We start from the raw sequence: 17,706 nt of genomic DNA, 5'->3' as shown, positions 1-17,706 counted from the left end.
AAGTCGATGTGAGGAAAATGTTCGTGAAACGCCTTAAGTGTCTAATTTTCTGAACACCTGGATAACAAATAACCAAGACTGGGTTATGAGTTCAGAGAGACCCGAAAGGCTGTTCTCACCACCACGTAGATTTCAAGGCAAAAGTTAGCTACAGGTTTCCCTCCTTTCACCCCAGAAGACTAAGGAAATCAAACTTCTCCCCAAGTCCCGAGTTTCTTGCAGTCACGGGCAGCTCTAGAATTTCCATCAAGGAAAGGATTTAGGAACGGCAATCCAGAGGAAGGAGAAATGAAGAATGTGTCCCGGATCTAGGGCATGCACAGCACTTTGCACAGGACTGAGAAAATGTCCAGTTGCCATATCAAACAACAGTAGGTGCGACAGAGGAGATGGGGCCCGGCCACCCTGTGACAGTGATTGCCTGTCTCCTCATCCTTCCTAACCAGCTTACTTCTCCAGAGCGGCTACGTCACGCAGTGCCCATTCTCCCCTCCCGGAGCCACCAAACGAACCCAGCCCAGACTCCCAGCTCTTGGCAGGGAGAGTAGGTGGGGACAGCACGCCCCGATAGCCACTCTGGAGATATGGGAGTCAGGTGTTATGGGGACAGAGGAGGTAAGCACCATGTGAGCCTCTGTCTTGAAGAAAGTGACAATACTAGACCTGAACAGAAAGCAAAGCAAACCTTGGAACCCGCGGGATCACGTGCTCTCTTCCCACCCTCAGAACTAGGTCTCTGCCCCCAGCCTCATACCTCCACCCCCAGGGCTCAGCTTCCCCAGCCACCACCTGCCCGGCTGGGCCCTCGCTCAGTTCTGCAGCCTCTGCTGCCCCTTGGTGGCGACTCCGAGCACTGCCGCGGACCCAAGGACAGATCTCCTTTGGCAGACAGCTGTGAGCCCTGGTTCCTGGATAGCCTGTGCGTGGGTGTGGCGTGCGTGTGCGTGCACAGGGGAAATCCTTGACTCAAGAGACAAGACGACATGACTATGGTGATTTCACCAAACACATTGAGGATAACTGGCACGCCCGTGGTACTTTCTGACCACAAAAACTCTCATGCGGCCATTCCCAGATTCATGCTCCCAAGGGTTCTGGAGCAGCTGCAGATATAGCCCAGAAGTTTCCTGTCCTTGTTCAGGTGAAAATTGCTTGACTGAATGACCAGATCTTTTCGGTATTTGAGGAAAGATTCTGAGTTCCTAGGCAAAACTAGTCACAGGCTTTGCCTTCCTACCCATCACGGAAAAGGAGGGAGGGAGGGAAGGATGTTAGCTCTCTGAATGAGTTTAGAGGAATCTTTAAAAAAAAAAAACAACCAAAAACCCTCTCACACTGTCCTCCCTAGAAAACAAACAGGCACCATTTTCCGCCAAAGAAGGAATCAAATTCCCAGCTGTGACAAGTCAAAAGTCAGAAAGCACAAGTCTAGAATTTAACTAAATAATCTCTCAAAAGTAATTCTCCATCCCTGGAGGATATGGGTATACAGGAAGAACCCCAGAGGGCTAACCAGAGGACCACTGCACTCTGACATCAAGTAAACTCTTGTCTACTCTCCTCGAAGGAGCAGCTCCCAAACTTCAAAAGATGATTTCTTGGCAACGTCAAAATAGTTCACATATCCCCTCTTGACACAATGACAAAAAAGAGGCTATGAATTCAGTAATGCTTTTAGATGAATTTGAATGTTATTAATCACAACAGCCTCCATGTACATTTGAAAAATTGCAGGAGTTCTGTGAGACTGTGTATTTCGCCCACAGAAAGAGTGCGGTGCAAATGTTCCTCCCCTGTCTCTCGAAGGAGCCTGCTTGGCCCCTAGGGTCTTTCTCGGTCCTCACCTCAGGCTAGAGATGTTAGAAGCAATAAAAGGCAAGCAGATGTTATAAACTAATTCCTAATGATGGAATGCGGGTGGCCCAGGGCACGGTGTGGAATTAGAAGCCTTCCACCCACTCTCCGCAAATGCTACCCTCTCCCAAATAGTTACTCAGGAAACACTTATTAAATGTCTAAATGTGCCAGGTTTGCACAAGACAGACCAAGTTTTCACCTTCAGGAAGGAAAGGATGGCTAAGAGTTCTCCCCGTGTTTAAGTACCCCAAAGTATTTTAAGACTTAAAAGATTAACAGAGACTGGGGCACCTGGGTGGCTCAGTCGGTTGAGCATCCAACTTCGGTTCAGGTCACCATCTCATGGTTCGTGGGTTCGAGCCTCGCGTCGGGCTCTGTGCTGACAGCTCGGAGCCTGGAGCCTGCTTCGGATCCTGTGTCTCCCTCTCTCTCTGCCCCTCCCCTGCTCGCACTCTCTCTCACTCTCTCTGTCGCAAAAATAATACACAAACATTTTTTTAAAAGATGAACAACCAAGAATCAATTCTCAGTTTTGTTTGTCTGTTAGTTTGTTTTAAGTAGAAAAAGGGATATTGTGTGGAGTCACTCGGGCTCTTACTTTGTAAGTCCCGGAGCTGGGACTAGAACCGCATGCTCTGGAACCTTGCCCTGACACCCTCCCGCTGCTGCCCAATCTGCAGGAAGGCAAGGAATCGGCAGCTAGGAAGAGGGCCCAGAGACTCTTCCCTTCTCTGCACAAAATGGAAAACACATATGCCGTTCTTGCCTAATTGTTTCTTTTTTCCATATCAAATAATTGCCCCATCATTACACCTTCTGTTTGTCCTTCCACTTGGTCCCTAAAGCAGCCAGCGTAAAGTTTTGAAAAGGAAATCCAGTGCATCACCCAAGTGCTCCAAATCGTCCTTGGCCTCTCACTGCAGGTGGGAAATGAATGAAAGCTCAGCCTCTCACCATGGCCTTCAGGGCCTTGCTGACCAGGCACCTGCCTCTTGTCCAACCCACACCCTCCCTCCGCCTCTCACTCGGCTTTGTATTAGACTCATGAAAGATGAGATGTAGTTTTGAAAGTATGACTAGCCTGTTAGCACTTACTCTGTGTCTCCATGTGCTCACGCGACTATAACATGAACACCATGGACTGAGCGGCTTAAACATCAAATGTATTTCTCACGGTTCTGGAGGATTAGAAGTCCAAGAGTAAGCTGCTGACAGACTGAGTGTCTGATGAGGGCCAGATTCATGGTTCACAAATGACCATCTTCGCCCTGAGCCTTCACACCGTGGAAGAGTCGAGAGATCTCACGGAGGTCTCTTTACTAAGAAACTAACCCCATTCAGGAGGGCTCCGCCCTCATGACCCAATCACCTTCCAAAAGCCCCACCTCCGAATCCCATCACCTGGGGGTTAGGATTTCCACATGGGAATTTGGGGAGGACACACATATTCCATCCGTAACACCGTGGGAAGCTGGGCAAGCTAATTTTTCCCCTATAAAATGGGGACAACAACAGCACCTCCAGCATCGGACTGTTCGGATTAAATAAGTGAATATATGTAAAGCGCCGGGAGCCATGACTTGAAGTGAGCAGTACCTAAGTGCCTGTTAAAGAAATAAAAATAACAAAAGCAAAAGGAGTCTGGATCCATATAGTTTCCAAGCAGCCTATCTTGGTCTAAGATTTAAAACCTTTACACAGGGATTCGACCACTGTAGCGATACTGCATTTAGCTTTCTGACGTTAGTACTGAGAAGAAAGCCTCACATCGGCAACACCCGGCCCAGAAATCTCTCCTTAAGAGGGAATAAACATAGGGCACCTGTGTAGCTCACTCGGTTAAGCCTTGGACTTCGGCTCAGGTCATGATCTCGGGGATGGTGGGTTCGAGTCCCATGTCGGTTGCCGTAGCTTGAAGCCTGGAGCCTGCTTGGGATTCCGTGTCTCCCACTCTCTCTGCTCCTCCCCGCCCCCCCCCCCATACTCTGTCTCTCTCCCGAAAATAAACATTACAAAATTATTGAAAGAAAAAAAGAAGGGAACAAAGTTTCTGCAGCTGCCAGAAATTCAACCCAACACATCCCGTCCACTGATCACACGGCCTGGGCTTGGCTGGGCTTGGCTGGGCTTGGCATCCACCTTCCCAGCCGGAGCGCCGGCTCCCTAGGACATGAGCCGGGTCTGTCTTGCTCAGCGTTCTGCCCCCAGGACCCCAGCACAGCACTGGCTCACGGCGGACACTCGCTGTTGGTGCAAGGAATTATGGTTGCACTAGTTTTCCGGTTTCCGTTTTCCAATCTGTCCCGGCTTTCTTTCCCCTCTCCCTCTGCCACCATTAATTTCCTGCTCTTGGCCTCCTTTGCTCCGTTTCGCTGCTCCCCTGCAATTAGAGTTCAAGCTCGGGAGGAAACAGCTGAAGAGATGCTCTCTTGGCGTGTGAACAACAGTGCAGCAAGCAGCCGGGAGTAAGAATATCAGAAAGGCTGCTCCAATTCCCCGGCCACGTGTAACTAGGCCAATTAGCATTTAGAAATTTTACAAGGCCATCTCTCTTTCCCTGTCTCCCTGCTCTTCTCCACACTCTCCTCCTTTTGCATCTCTACAAGCCCCTCCAAGGGGTCAGTTCTAGTTCCCTCCGTTTGATTTCAAATACTTATCAGAAGTGGGCAGTGTGAGAACAGCTCCCTTCGGTGGGGTCCGGGATGGTGCTAGGTGGTGCAGTTCCTCCTGGGTGACCAAACACTCTCCATGTTTGTAAACTCCCTGGGCCCTGCACACCTCGGGTCCACGGGCTCCCGGAGGCTCCGTGGCCATCCATTTGCGCTGAGGGAACCCCAGTCCTAGAGGTGTGTGTGAATCTCATCTCTGGGCCGTTCTGAGTTTGCCTGAACAAGCCTCAACTTTCTCATACATTTTTAAAAAATTTTTTAATATTTACTTATTTTTGAGAGAGAGAGAGAGAGAGAGAGAGAGAGGGAGACATAGAATCCGAAGCAGGCTCCAGGCTCTGAGCTGTCAGCACAGAGCCTGATGTGGGGGCTTGAACCCACGAACTGTGAGATCGTGACCTGAGCCAAAGTTTGACCCTTAACAGACTCAGCCATCCAGGTGCCCCCTATATATATACTTTTTAAAGTGTATTTATTTATTTTGAGAGAGAGAAAGCACATGAGCAGGGGAGGGGCAGAGAGAGAGAAGGAGAGAGAGAATCCCAAGCAGGCTCTGCACTGTCAGCGAAGAGCCGGACAAGGGGCTCGATTCCACGAGCCATGAGATTATGACCTGAGCCCAAATCAAGAGTCCGACACTCAGCGAACTGAGTCACTCAGGCATCCCATCTTTCTCATATTTAAATCATATCATACGCGTGAAATGGCTAACAAGTGAAAACGTTTCATTTGTTGTTGTTGTTATTGTTTTTAATTTTGAGGCAGGGAGGGGCAGAGAGAGGGAAACAGAGGATCCAAAACGAGCTCTGTGCTGACAGCAGGCAGCCCTATGTGGGGCTTGAACCCACCAACCCTGAGCCAAAGTCAGACACTTAACTGACTGAGCCACCCACGTGCCCCCATTCATTTCTCTAAACCAGAGGAATGAGGAGGCAAGTCCCCATTGCTTCTTCAAATTGGACAGAGACATACAAAATTTCTTCTACCATGAGTTTCCTTGGGCAAAATTCTATTATGCGTGGCTTTTCTCGTATTACACCTTTTTTACGTAACCATGAGAATCTTGGATCTCGTTACTGTGTTGGGGTTAATTAGAAGAAAAGAACAGGTGGCTGGAAATAGAAAAGGAAAGGAAGAACAAGATCAGATATTTTATGTCTTTTTTTTTTTTTTTTTCCCAGTGATATTTCAGAAGGAGAAAGAAGCTGAAGGAAAATACACGCAGACTTCGGGCATGTGTGTCAGGGCTATGTTGACAGGAGGCTCCTCTCGCGGGTCCTTCCCTGCGTCTCGGGGCCCTGTGGCTGCCGGCAGCACAGGTAGTGAGCATCCGTCTAAGATCCAGTTGGGGAAAAAGAAGAAAGGGAAGGAGGGAGAGAAAGAGGCAAGGAGGAAATGAGAAACAGTATCTCCAAGAAGGCAAATTAGCTGCCCCCAAATAAAATCAAATTACGTGCACCTAAGGGAAATGGTAGACGGTGCCTTTCAAAGTGTCAAGCAAGCTATGGCCAATAGAAATTAATTATACAAGACACATTATAACCAGTTTAAGATGTAAGGGTTGACACTGACATACTTTGTCTTTTTTTAAGGACTCTTTTTAATGTTTATTCTTTTTTTTTTTTTAATTTTTTTTTTTCAACGTTTATTTATTTTTGGGACAGAGAGAGACAGAGCATGTACGGGGGAGGGGCAGAGAGAGAGGGAGACACAGAATCGGAAACAGGCTCCAGGCTCTGAGCCATCAGCCCAGAGCCCGACGCGGGGCTCGAATTCATGGACCGCGAGATTGTGACCTGGCTGAAGTCGGACGCTTAACCGACTGCACCACCCAGGCGCCCCAATGTTTATTCTTGAGAAAGAGAGAGAGAGAGGGCTGGGGAGGGGCAGAGAGGGACGGAGGCAGAGGATCGGAAGCAGGCTCTGATGTCAGTGCAGAGCCTGAAGCGGGGCTCGAACTCACAAACTATGAGACCATGACCTGTGCTGAAGTAGGGCACTTAACCGACTGAGCCACCCAGGCACCCCAGGTACTGACATACTTTTTAAAGAGTTAACTGCTCTCATTTTGCCTTATTTAGTGGAAATAATACATATGCATGGGTTTGCCCAGACAGACCTATAGACGACCGTTCCTCTCACCTTACTTTTCTCATGAAATCTCAAGTTCCTCAGCCACAGATTCTTCCACCAGGATTTTTTAGCTTGTTTAGCCATCATTCCATATAAGAACTAGGCACTAGTGGGGGTCTCCGCGCCCACCGAGTGCCCTCTCCAATCACACCCTCTCCCTGCTAACGGTCAACAATTTCCCGAACTTTCTCATAATTATTCTCTTGCTTTTCTTACTTTTTAAAGTTTATTCATTTTGAGAGAAACAGAGAGTGTGAGCAGGGGTGAGGCAGAGAGAGAGGGAGAGGGAGAGAGAATCCCCAGCAGGCTCTGCACTGTCAGCTCAGAGCCCGACATGGGGCTCAATCTCATCAACCAGACGCCCTTATTCTACTGCTTTTCTTTAATAGTTTGCTATATATTGTTACCCGTAGCTCGAGCTTGATCATCTCCACTGCTGCATAGCAACCCATTTAACAATTAGATCAAAGTGTTTATTCTCCCACTGATAGCACTTGGCTTGACTCCAGTTTTTAACTATTACGAATGATTCTGCTGCAAACATTCTTGATTTGGCCTATGAAGGCACATGTACAAGAATTTCCAAATCTTGAAATCTTTCGAATAGACTTCCGGGTTGTAGACGGTAAGCACGCTCAAATTCCCTAAGCATTGCCAACTTGTTATCCGAAGGAATTGTACACATTTACACTCCCAACAGCAAGGAATGTTCCCACTGTTCAAAATCCTAGTCAATACCTGGTATGTGTCATATTTTTTTAAAATTCCCAACCTGGTAAATGTGTAATCATATCGCCTGGATTTAATTTGCACTTCCCAGAGACCTAATGAGGTTGAACATCTTTTCAGAGACTATTATGATTTCCTCTTTCATGAAGCACCCATTCTATTCACCTATTCGCCCATTTTCCACTGAGTTGTTTTTTCTTACTTGCTTTGTGTATATTCTGGATACAACCCCTTTGTCACTTACACGTGCGGTAAATATTTTCTCTCTCTCTGTGTGCCCTTTTTCCTTTTCCTCTTAACTCTGTGGGTTCAACAGAAATTGTTTATTTTAACATAGTCAAATCTATCTCTTTTTTTTTTTTTTCATTTCCATTCAGTGATTTCTTTGGGGGTTTGAGCTCACTCCTGAGTGTACCAAGTTCTTTTGGTAAAGGGAAACATGAATGAGAAGCCAAACTTTTTTCTTTCAATGTGTTTATTATTGCCTTAGAGAAAAGAAGGCACAAGCATTTCATTTTGTTTTTGTCATTGAGTGGCATGGACTAGTCAGAACGGGATACAGGATATAGGGGAATATAGGATATAGGATAAAGGACAGGCATCAGAAGTAAACGCTGGAGAAATTGTGCAGTTCCACTGTATTTTGAAAAGTGAGCCACACAAATAAGTGTGGCAGAAAAGCCAGGCAAGAAAGCAAAGACAGAGGTTAATTGGTTGATATTATTTTAACCACAAGAGTGCTAGCAGCCAGAAACCCCAAAAGGAATCTAACCAAATCGACTAGAGTACCCATAGCAGATTGCCCTTAGACCATGAGGGCTGCCTTGACATAGGACCCCAATTTATAGTAACAGACTTATAATGAGGATAGTCACAAGCAAATGAAGGAAATGATAATAAGCGATGGAGCCCTTGGGGTGCCTGGGTGGCTCAAACTTCTGACTTCGGCTCAGGTGTTGATCTCACGGCTCGTGGGTTCAAGCCCTGCATTGGGCTCTGTGCTGACAGCTCAGAGCCTGGAACCTGCTTCGGATTCTGTCTCTCTGTCTCTCTGTCTCTCTCTCTCTCTGTCTCTCTCTCTCTCTCTGCCCTTCCCCCACTTTTGCACTCTCTCTGTCAAGGATAAATAAACCTTATAAAATAGAAAGAAAGAAAGAAAGAAAGAAGAAAGAAAGAAAGAAAGAAAGAAAGAAAGAAAGAAGAAAGAGAAAAAGAAAGAAAGAGAAAAAGAAAGAAAGAAAGAGAAAAAGAAAAGAAAAGAAAGAAAGGAAGAAAGAGAAAGGAGAAATCTTTAAAAGAGAGAGATGGAATCCCTCATGTTTTGGGAAGGTCTGGGCGGGGGTTGTACCAGAGACCAAAAGAAAAAAGTTATGTTATAACCAATATGGAAAGGACTTATGTGGAAAAGGGCTAACCTCAGTCTGCACCCTCTGAAGAGATTCTAGGGACTGAGGGCAAAGTGCGCAAAAATAACAAATTATGTAGTTTCACAGCTACATTGTCTCACCTGACCTATTTGCTAGCAACTTCACTTAGAAACCCCAGGAATCAGGAACACGGGGCTAGGACAAGTGGATCTCATCTCCCAGCCCCGTGTGTGTAAACATCCAGAACAATGAAGGCAAAGAACCCCTTGCTCTGATCGCTCTTTCTGCCTTTGCCCTGGGGGCTTGGGCCCGCTGGAAGAAAGAAGTGATACAGGGAGTCATTCAAACATTTATTGAGCACTACAGTGTCCAGGCCATGTGCTAGGCATCAGGGACATTGAAATAGTCTCCATTTTCTGGCACTCAAGATGTTCACAGAAGACACAGGATATAATCTGGTTCTATGAACAAGCCTTTTAACTCCTTAGCCTGGTTTGACTCCTCTTTCCAATTAGAATAGAAATGCCTTCCCAGGTAGATTTCATTGCGCAAATATGAGGGTAAAAATTTATAATATTCAAAGGCTATAAAGAGTTGGACGTGAGGGGCACCTGGGTGGCTTCGTCGGTTAAGCGTCTGACTTCGGCTCCCGTCATGATCTCACGGTCTGTGAGTTTGGGCCCCACATCGGGTTCTGTGCTGACATCCCGGAGCCTGGAGCCTGCTTCAGGTTCTGTGTTTCCCTCTCTCCCTGCCCTTCCCCTCTCTGCCCTTCTCTCTCTCTCTCTCTCACAAATAAACATTAAAAAATTATTTTAAAAAGAGTTGAAAGTCATATATACATATCACATCATGAATATATTTATATATAAGGCTGAAGGGCTTCCCTCGAATTCTGCCATGAGTTTGAAATTCTCTGGCACAAAAACAGACACATAGACCAATGGAATAGAATAGAAACCCCAGAACTAGACCCAACTCATATTTGACAAAGCAGGAAAGAACATCCAATGGAAAAAAGACAGCCTCTTTAACAAATGGTGCTGGGAGAACTGGGCAGCAACATGCAGAAGGTTGAAACTAGACCACTTTCTCACACCATTCACAAAAATAAACTCAAAATGGATAAAGGACCTGAATGTGAGACAGGAAACCATCAAAACCTTAGAGGAGAAAGCAGGAAAAGACCTCTCTGACCTCAGCCGTAGCAATCTCTTACTCGACACATCCCCAAAGGCAAGGGAATTAAAAGCAAAAGTGAATTACTGGGACCTTATGAAGATAAAAAGCTTCTGCACAGCAAAGGAAACAACCAACAAAACTAAAAGGCAGCCAACGGAATGGGAAAAGATATTCGCAAATGACATACCGGACAAAGGGCTAGTATCCAAAATCTATAAAGAGCTCACCAAACTCCACACCCGAAAAACAAATAACCCAGGGAAGAAATGGGCAGAAAACATGAATAGACACTTCTCTAAAGAAGACATCCGGATGGCCAACAGGCACATGAAAAGATGTTCAGCGTCGCTCCTTATCAGGGAAATACAAATCAAAACCACACTCAGGTATCACCTCATGCCAGTCACAGTGGCCAAAATGAACAAATCAGGAGACTATAGATGCTGGAGAGGATGTGGAGAAACGGGAACCCTCTTGCACTGTTGGTGGGAATGCAAATTGGTGCAGCCGCTCTGGAAAGCAGTGTGGAGGTGCCTCAGAAAATTAAAAATAGACCTACCCTATGACCCAGCAATAGCACTGCTAGGAATTTATCCAAGGGATACAGGAGTACTGATGCATAGGGCCACTTGTACCCCAATGTTCATAGCAGCACTCTCAACAATAGCCAAATTATGGAAAGAGCTTAAATGTCCATCAACTGATGAATGGATAAAGAAATTGTGGTTTATATACACAATGGAATTCTACGTGGCAATGAGAAAAAATGAAATATGGCCTTTTGTAGCAACGTGGATGGAACTGGAGAGTGTGATGCTAAGTGAAATAAGCCATACAGAGAAAGACAGATACCATATGGTTTCACTCTTATGTGGATCCTGAGAAACTTAACAGGAACCCATGGGGGAGGGGAAGGAAAAAAAAAAAAAAAAAGAGGTTAGAGTGGGAGAGAGCCAAAGCATAAGAGACTGTTAAAAACTGAGAACAAACTGAGGGTTGATGGGGGGTGGGAGGGAGGAGAGGGTGGGTGATGGGTATTGAGGAGGGCACCTTTTGGGATGAGCACTGGGTGTTGTATGGAAACCAATTTGTCAATAAATTTCATATAAAAAAAAATTTAAAAAAATAAAACCAAAAAAAAAAAAAAAAGAAATTCTCATTTTCACAGCTGTCTCTCTAGAAAGGCCTGAAAGCAATGTACAGGGGTGTAAACAAAGAAAGGGCTTCCCCATCATGGCGCAGGCGGTACAAAAGAACAAAGTGATCAAGACGACGACCTGGTACAGGAAAGATCAGGCTGCAGGCAGGTCAGTGAGCGTCTGGTTTGTTGTTCTCAAACTCTGGCATCACAAGCACAGCCCGGGACTGATAGATATGGCAAAGAAGCTATGGAAAGCAGCACAGGAATTTGCATACTTAACTGCGACTACAGGTGACTCCGATACAGGTTTCAGGTGGTCCGCCCTGTCATTTAAAGCTCGCCTTCAGGGTCGCCTGGGTGGCTCAGTCGGCTAAGCGTCCGACTTCGGCTCAGGTCACGATCTCGCGGTCCGTGAGTTCGAGCCCCGCGTCGGGCTCTGTGCTGACAGCCTGGAGCCTGTTTCGGATTCTGTGTCTCCCTCTCTCCGACCCTCCCTCGTTCATGCTCTGTCTCCCTCGGTCTCAAAAATCAATAAACGTTAAAAAAAAAATTTTAAAGCTCGCCTTCAGTCTATATCTCCAGAGCGTGAGGAAATTAAATGCCTAAGTGATTGTTCACAGTTTAGTTACTTAATGGGGACAACCGAACAGATGATACAACCCAATGTGCAAGGTGGCCTTTCCCACTTACTAAATTAGCTAACTGCCAAATCAGTGCTGTACTTTGGAAAACAAATCAGGCGTCAATCATCCACAAGGTTGTAATGATTAATTTCAAAATTCTGGTACTTCATCTCCCCTTTCTCTGGGTCTCAAACCAGGGTTATGGAAATTAGCATTATTTTCAATTTAGTTAGCAGCATTTTCAGCATCAATTATAGTTTAATTTGTCAAAGCACTCAGGTTGGTTTTTTTTTTTTTTTTAGTTTTTTAAATTTATTTTGAGAGACATGGAGCACCCATGTGGGGAAGGGGCAGAGAGAGAGACAGAGAGAGAATCCCAGGCAGGTTCTGCACCATCAGTGCAGGGCCCCAAGCAGGGCTCCAACTCATGAACTGCAAGATCATGACTGGGGCCAAAGTCAGATACTTAAACGACCGAGCCACCCAGGTGCCCCACAGCACCCAGGTTTATTAACAATAGAAGAAACAACCTTTTGTGGAGGGGAAATGGAACTGCTTCTCTAATTGTTTGGATCACTGAGAGACAGAAATATTTCAAGTGAAAAATACTCAAATTCTACTGTGTTGTGAGGTCAAAAGCATCACTGGCTGGAAACAACCTCAAATTAGAAGGTTTTTTTAAGTTTATTTATTTATTTTTGAGAGTGGGGCGGAGAGAGAGAGAGGGAGAGAGAGAATCCCAAGCAGCCTCTGAGCTATCAGCACGCAGCCTGATGCGGTGCTCAATCTCATGGGAACCATGAGATCATGACCTGAGCAGAAATCAAGAATCAAACACTTAACAGACTGAGCCACCCAGGTGCCCCTAGAAGTTCTTATCTATGGAAAATTTTCCTTTCTTGTAAATGCACTAAATTCTTTGAATGTTAAACTAAAGTCATATTGTCTTCTTGTCAGCCTTCAAGGTATTTATCTCAGCGCCTGATTGGAGTTAATAGGTATGAATTCAAATGGGTTCCAAGAAGTATGAAAATTAGAAGACACACTTCTAAATCTCATGAAGCATTCACAGGTGAATCAATCTAGAACATTTGCAAATCATAAAAAAAAAAATGCTGGCAGATAATGTTATCAATATGTGTGTTCAGAAGGCTGAGCAGTATGAGTCAGTATCTTTTGGATCCATCTGGTAAACTTACGTAAATCACATAATGTACTGGGCAGTTTATTTTAAAAATTCAATAGTACAACAATCATGCCTTTTTAGAAAACAGGGGGTTGTAATTCTAACAGATGAACAGAAAAGATCACTACACATTGGAATACATATCATAGGCGGTGATCGCACCTGTACAAAAGTGCCCCCCTTGGGGCGCCTGGGTGGCGCAGTCGGTTAAGCGTCCGACTTCAGCCAGGTCACGATCTCGCGGTCCGTGAGTTCGAGCCCCGCGTCAGGCTCTGAGCTGATGGCTCGGAGCCTGGAGCCTGTTTCCGTATCTGTGTCTCCCTCTCTCTCTGCCCCTCCCCCGTTCATGCTGTGTCTCTCTCTGTCCCAAAAATAAATAAACGTTGGAAAAAAAAATTAAAAAAAAAAAAAGTGCCCCCCTTGTCCGTGGTTTCATGTTCCACAGCTGCAATTACCCACGGTCCACCATGGTCTAGGAAATAGACGGTTCTCTTTTTCTCTTTTTTTTATTAATATTTGAGTTTTAGGGGCGCCTGGGTGGCTTGGTCGGTTAAGCATCCGACTTCGGCTCAGGTCATGACCTCACGGTCCATGAGTTCGAGCCCCACACCGGGCTCTGTGCTGCCAGCTCAGAGCCTGGAGCCCGTTTCAGATTCTGTGTCTCCCTCTCTCTCTGCCCCTCCCCTGTTCATGCCCTGTCTCTCTCTGTCTCAAAAATAATAATAAAAAAAAAAGTTACAAAAATATTTGAGTTTTAAGTAATCTCTACACCCAATGTGGTGTTCAAACTCACAACCCCGAGATCAAGAATCACATGCTCTCCCAACTGAGCCAGACAGGCACCCCAGATGATTCTCTTTCTGATGTGGCCTCAGAAGGTCAGTAGCAGCCTAATGCTACATCACAATGCCTACACCATTCACGTCTCTTCATTTCATCGGATAGGTATTTCATCATCTCACATCACAAGGAAAGTGACTACAGTACAATAAGGTATTTTGAGAGAGAGGGACCACCCTCACATAACTTTTAATACAGTATATTATTACAATTGTCCTATTTTATTATGAGTTACTGTTGTTAATCTTTTACTGTGCCTAATTTATAAATGAAACTTTATCATTATCTATGTATATAGAGGGAAAAGCATAGTATAGAGAGAGTTTCGTATTATCTGTGGTCTCAGGCATCCACTGGAGGGGTCTTGGGATGTATCTTCCACGGGGCACCTGGGTGGCTCAGCCAGTTGGGCGGCTGACTTAGGCTCAGGTCACGATCTCACAGCTCTCGAGTTTGAGCCGCACGTGGGGCTCTGTGCTGACAGCCTGGAGCCTGCTTCAGATTCTGTGTCTCCCTGTCTCTCGCCCCTTCCCTGCTCTCATTCTGTCTCTCTCTGTCTCAAAAATAAAATAAAATAAACATTAAAAAAAATTTTAAAGAGGGGCGCCTGGGTGGCGCAGTCTGTTAAGCGTCCGACTTCAGCCAGGTCACGATCTCGCGGTCCGTGAGTTCGAGCCCCGCGTTGGGCTCTGGGCTGATGGCTCAGAGCCTGGAGCCTGTTTCCGATTCTGTGTCTCCCTCTCTCTCTGCCCCTTCCCCGTTCATGCTCTGTCTCTCTCTGTCCCAAAAATAAATAAACATTGAAAAAAAAATTTAAAGAATGTATCCTCCATGGATAAGGGGGAACTCCTCTATTTGGAAAATACTCTCTAATCATGTGCAGAAAATCTAGATCAAGATGAAAACAGGATGGTAAAAAAAGAAAAAAAAAAACAACTCGTATTTCAATTTAACACGCACATGGAAGTGATTTTATATAAAATCATGCTCCCGTAAGGGAGGGGATAAGTTAATTCACAGCAAGGTGATAAAAGATGAAAAATATACTCTATTAGTACCTTTCTAACCCATTAATTGAATAATTTTCAACTCATCATTTAAACTACAACTCCTAGGGGCGCCTGGGTGGCTCAGTCGGTTAAGCATCCGACTTCAGCTCAGGTCACGATCTCGCGGTCCGTGAGTTCGAGCCCTGCGTCAGGCTCTGGGCTGATGGCTCAGAGCCTGGAGCCTGCTTCCGATTCTGTGTCTCCCTCTCTCTCTGCCCCTCTCCAGTTCATGCTCTGTCTCTCTCTGTCCCAAAAATAAATAAACATTAAAAACAAAATTTAAACTACAACTCCTAGTATGTACAACCGTTGTCTCTAAAGTATTTATTTGAATCCATCACCCAGATAGGTTATAGAGCATGAGATCTAACTGAGGAAATATGGATCAGTGCAAAGGGCCCACTAAAAAAGAAAGACGAGCCCAGCGAAACATTTTATTGAAATGTTTCAATCTGTGTGTTGCACTTATCAAGGGAAGACGCCATCCAAGACTTTAACTGGTACCTGATACAAGCAGATAAAACGGGTCATCAGCTACTGGCTCCTCCCCAGGCTCAGCTCCTAACTGGAGAGTGGCAAGGTCTGCCCAGCAGACACCTGTCCACACTCCAGGATGAGAGGGAGCAAGTTGCAACAAAGCACTTTGCTTCCTTGTGCTCTGTCTCCTCGCTGTAATTACAGGATGAACTTAAAGTCAGTATGACAATAACGACATCCGGGGGCTGCATCCAGTTCAGATTAAGCAGAGAGGAGGGTTCTCAGAGATGGGACGCGAGGTGTTTTGATCCGAGCCCTTGTTCTCCCCCGTTCATGTGGTCCTTCAATCTGATGGAAAGAGCTTCACCGACACGTCCAGCGAAATGCTTCCCATACCAGCTAAGAATATCTACAAGCTGGTGTCTCTAAGGAAAAGAAAGGCGGAGCATGGGAAGAGCAAATACAGGCCTCACGCCTCTCCAGTTCTCTTTCTTTCTCAAAAAAAATTTTTTTAAATGTTTATTTATTTTGAGAAAGCGACAGAGCACAAGCAGGGAAGGGGCAGAGAGAGAAGGAGACACAGAATCTGAGCGGTCAGCACAGAGCCCGCCGTGGGGCTCGAACCCACAAACTACGAGATCGTGACCTGAGCAGAAGTTTGACACTCAACCATCTGAGCCACCCAGGTGGCCCAGTCCGAGCCTTCATGTCACTTGTAAATAAGGGAGCACAGCTGACCCTCAGGAACCTTCTCCACTCAGTGATCCAAACAGCCCCTGTCAGTTACCTGCTCCTCGCAGAAAAGAGCCCGCAGTTTCGAGATAGCAGACCCCACACCGGGCTGAGAAGTAGTCAGCTTTACCACTGGCCCACCGAGTAACTTGGACAATTCACTTGACCTAGACGGCTTCAAGCATCCTCTCCTAAGAATGAAAATTCCCCTAACGTTCAACATTCCAAAATGTGCTGTGCAATTATTGTGATATTATTATTTTCACGGCTTTTAAACTATCTCATTTTTACCAAATTAATTAAAATGCAGACAGCTTCCAGAAAGATCATAAGCATCTATTGGTGAGAAGGTTCCCTGAACTAAATAACAAATTACCTAAAGTGTCGTGTTGTTATCAATCTGTAAGCCCCTCTCCAATTCATTATGATATTACTGATTATGAGTAGGAATTAAAATGCATCTTGGTGAGCACTGCATAAAGTATAGAAATGTCGAATCACTATGTTGTGCACCTGAAACGAATAGAGCATTATTGTATGTCCACTAAAATTATAATTTTTTAAGACTCCTCAGGCACTAGTGAGTTGCCGACACTTCCCCTCTTGTTTTGCCCCAGGAGACAGAGACAATGTCTTTGCTAAACTCCCTTATTTTGCAAGCCCACATCAGGCACATAGAACTGGGGCTCAGTGCTGTTGCCTGGGGCAAGGCACCGTGTTGTGTCCCAAAACAGAAAATCCAGTTCTCGGCATCACCACAATCACCACATACTTCATGGAGTAAGAACTGTATTTAAACCATATCTCCGTGATAAACTAGAAGACAAAAGTTGCTGATAAAAATCAAGTCCAGATAGAAGAGTCTGCTCAACATGAAGGAAAAGAAGATCAGAATCTGATTTTGTTGCTGGTTCCTATTTCACTGTTGCTCAAAATGACATTTGAAATTGTTTTCTTAGAAATTGGCAGAGCATGATTTAAGGTTGCAAGAATGTTAATCACAGTGAGCATCTTGAGGAACTCTAAACCAGAGTTCACAAAAACATGGGAGCATCTGTTTCCTTTCGAATCGGTTATAGGCACTTCTTTTAAATATGCCTCTGCTCCTAAAGTCACATCTTCCATAATGTTTTTCACCATCTGCAAAACGTAGCACATGATTGGCTTAGGTGACAGTGACTAGTAATTTGCTATGTTAACATGCGTAGATGTGCTAGTTATTAAAGAACGGCTCCCGAGTCTTTATCGTATTAAAAGAGTGAAAAGAATTGCATGATAGAGGAAGGACATCCTGGGTGATTTTCATTCCTGAATGCTAAAACATTTTTAAAGTTACATAATAATTAAAGCGGTATGATCCGAGCACCAATGTAGACAGATGAGTAAATGGAACAGGTTAGAAAACCTGGTACCTGGAATTTGGTAAAGATGGTAATTCAGAGCATGAACGGGGGAGGGGCAGAGAGAGAGGGAGGCACAGAATCGGAAACAGGCTCCAGGCTCCGAGCCATCAGCCCAGAGCCCGACGCGGGGCTCGAACTCAGGGACCGCGAGATCGTGACCTGGCTGAAGCCGGACGCTTAACCGACTGCGCCACCCAGGCGCCCCTAAAGATGGTAATTCAAAGGAGCAGAGAAAGGTACGGAGAAAACTGGATAAATTTTGTTTCAATTTTAAATCTCTAACTCCAGATGGAGAAAAAAATGATGAATTTTTTTTTT

The 17,706-nt window shown here is 45.3% G+C and overlaps 1 protein-coding gene across 1 annotated transcript in view; it reads right to left on the bottom strand.

Moving 5' to 3' along the window:
* Positions 1-17,706, bottom strand: part of AKAIN1 (A-kinase anchor inhibitor 1) — a 60,311-nt gene that overhangs the window by 15,278 nt on the left and 27,327 nt on the right. The gene's annotated exons all lie outside the window — the stretch shown is intronic.

The sequence above is a fragment of the Felis catus genome, chromosome D3 (assembly GCF_018350175.1).
Source record: "Felis catus isolate Fca126 chromosome D3, F.catus_Fca126_mat1.0, whole genome shotgun sequence".
NCBI lineage: Eukaryota > Metazoa > Chordata > Mammalia > Carnivora > Felidae > Felis > Felis catus.
This window is presented reverse-complemented; position numbering and strand designations above follow the sequence as displayed.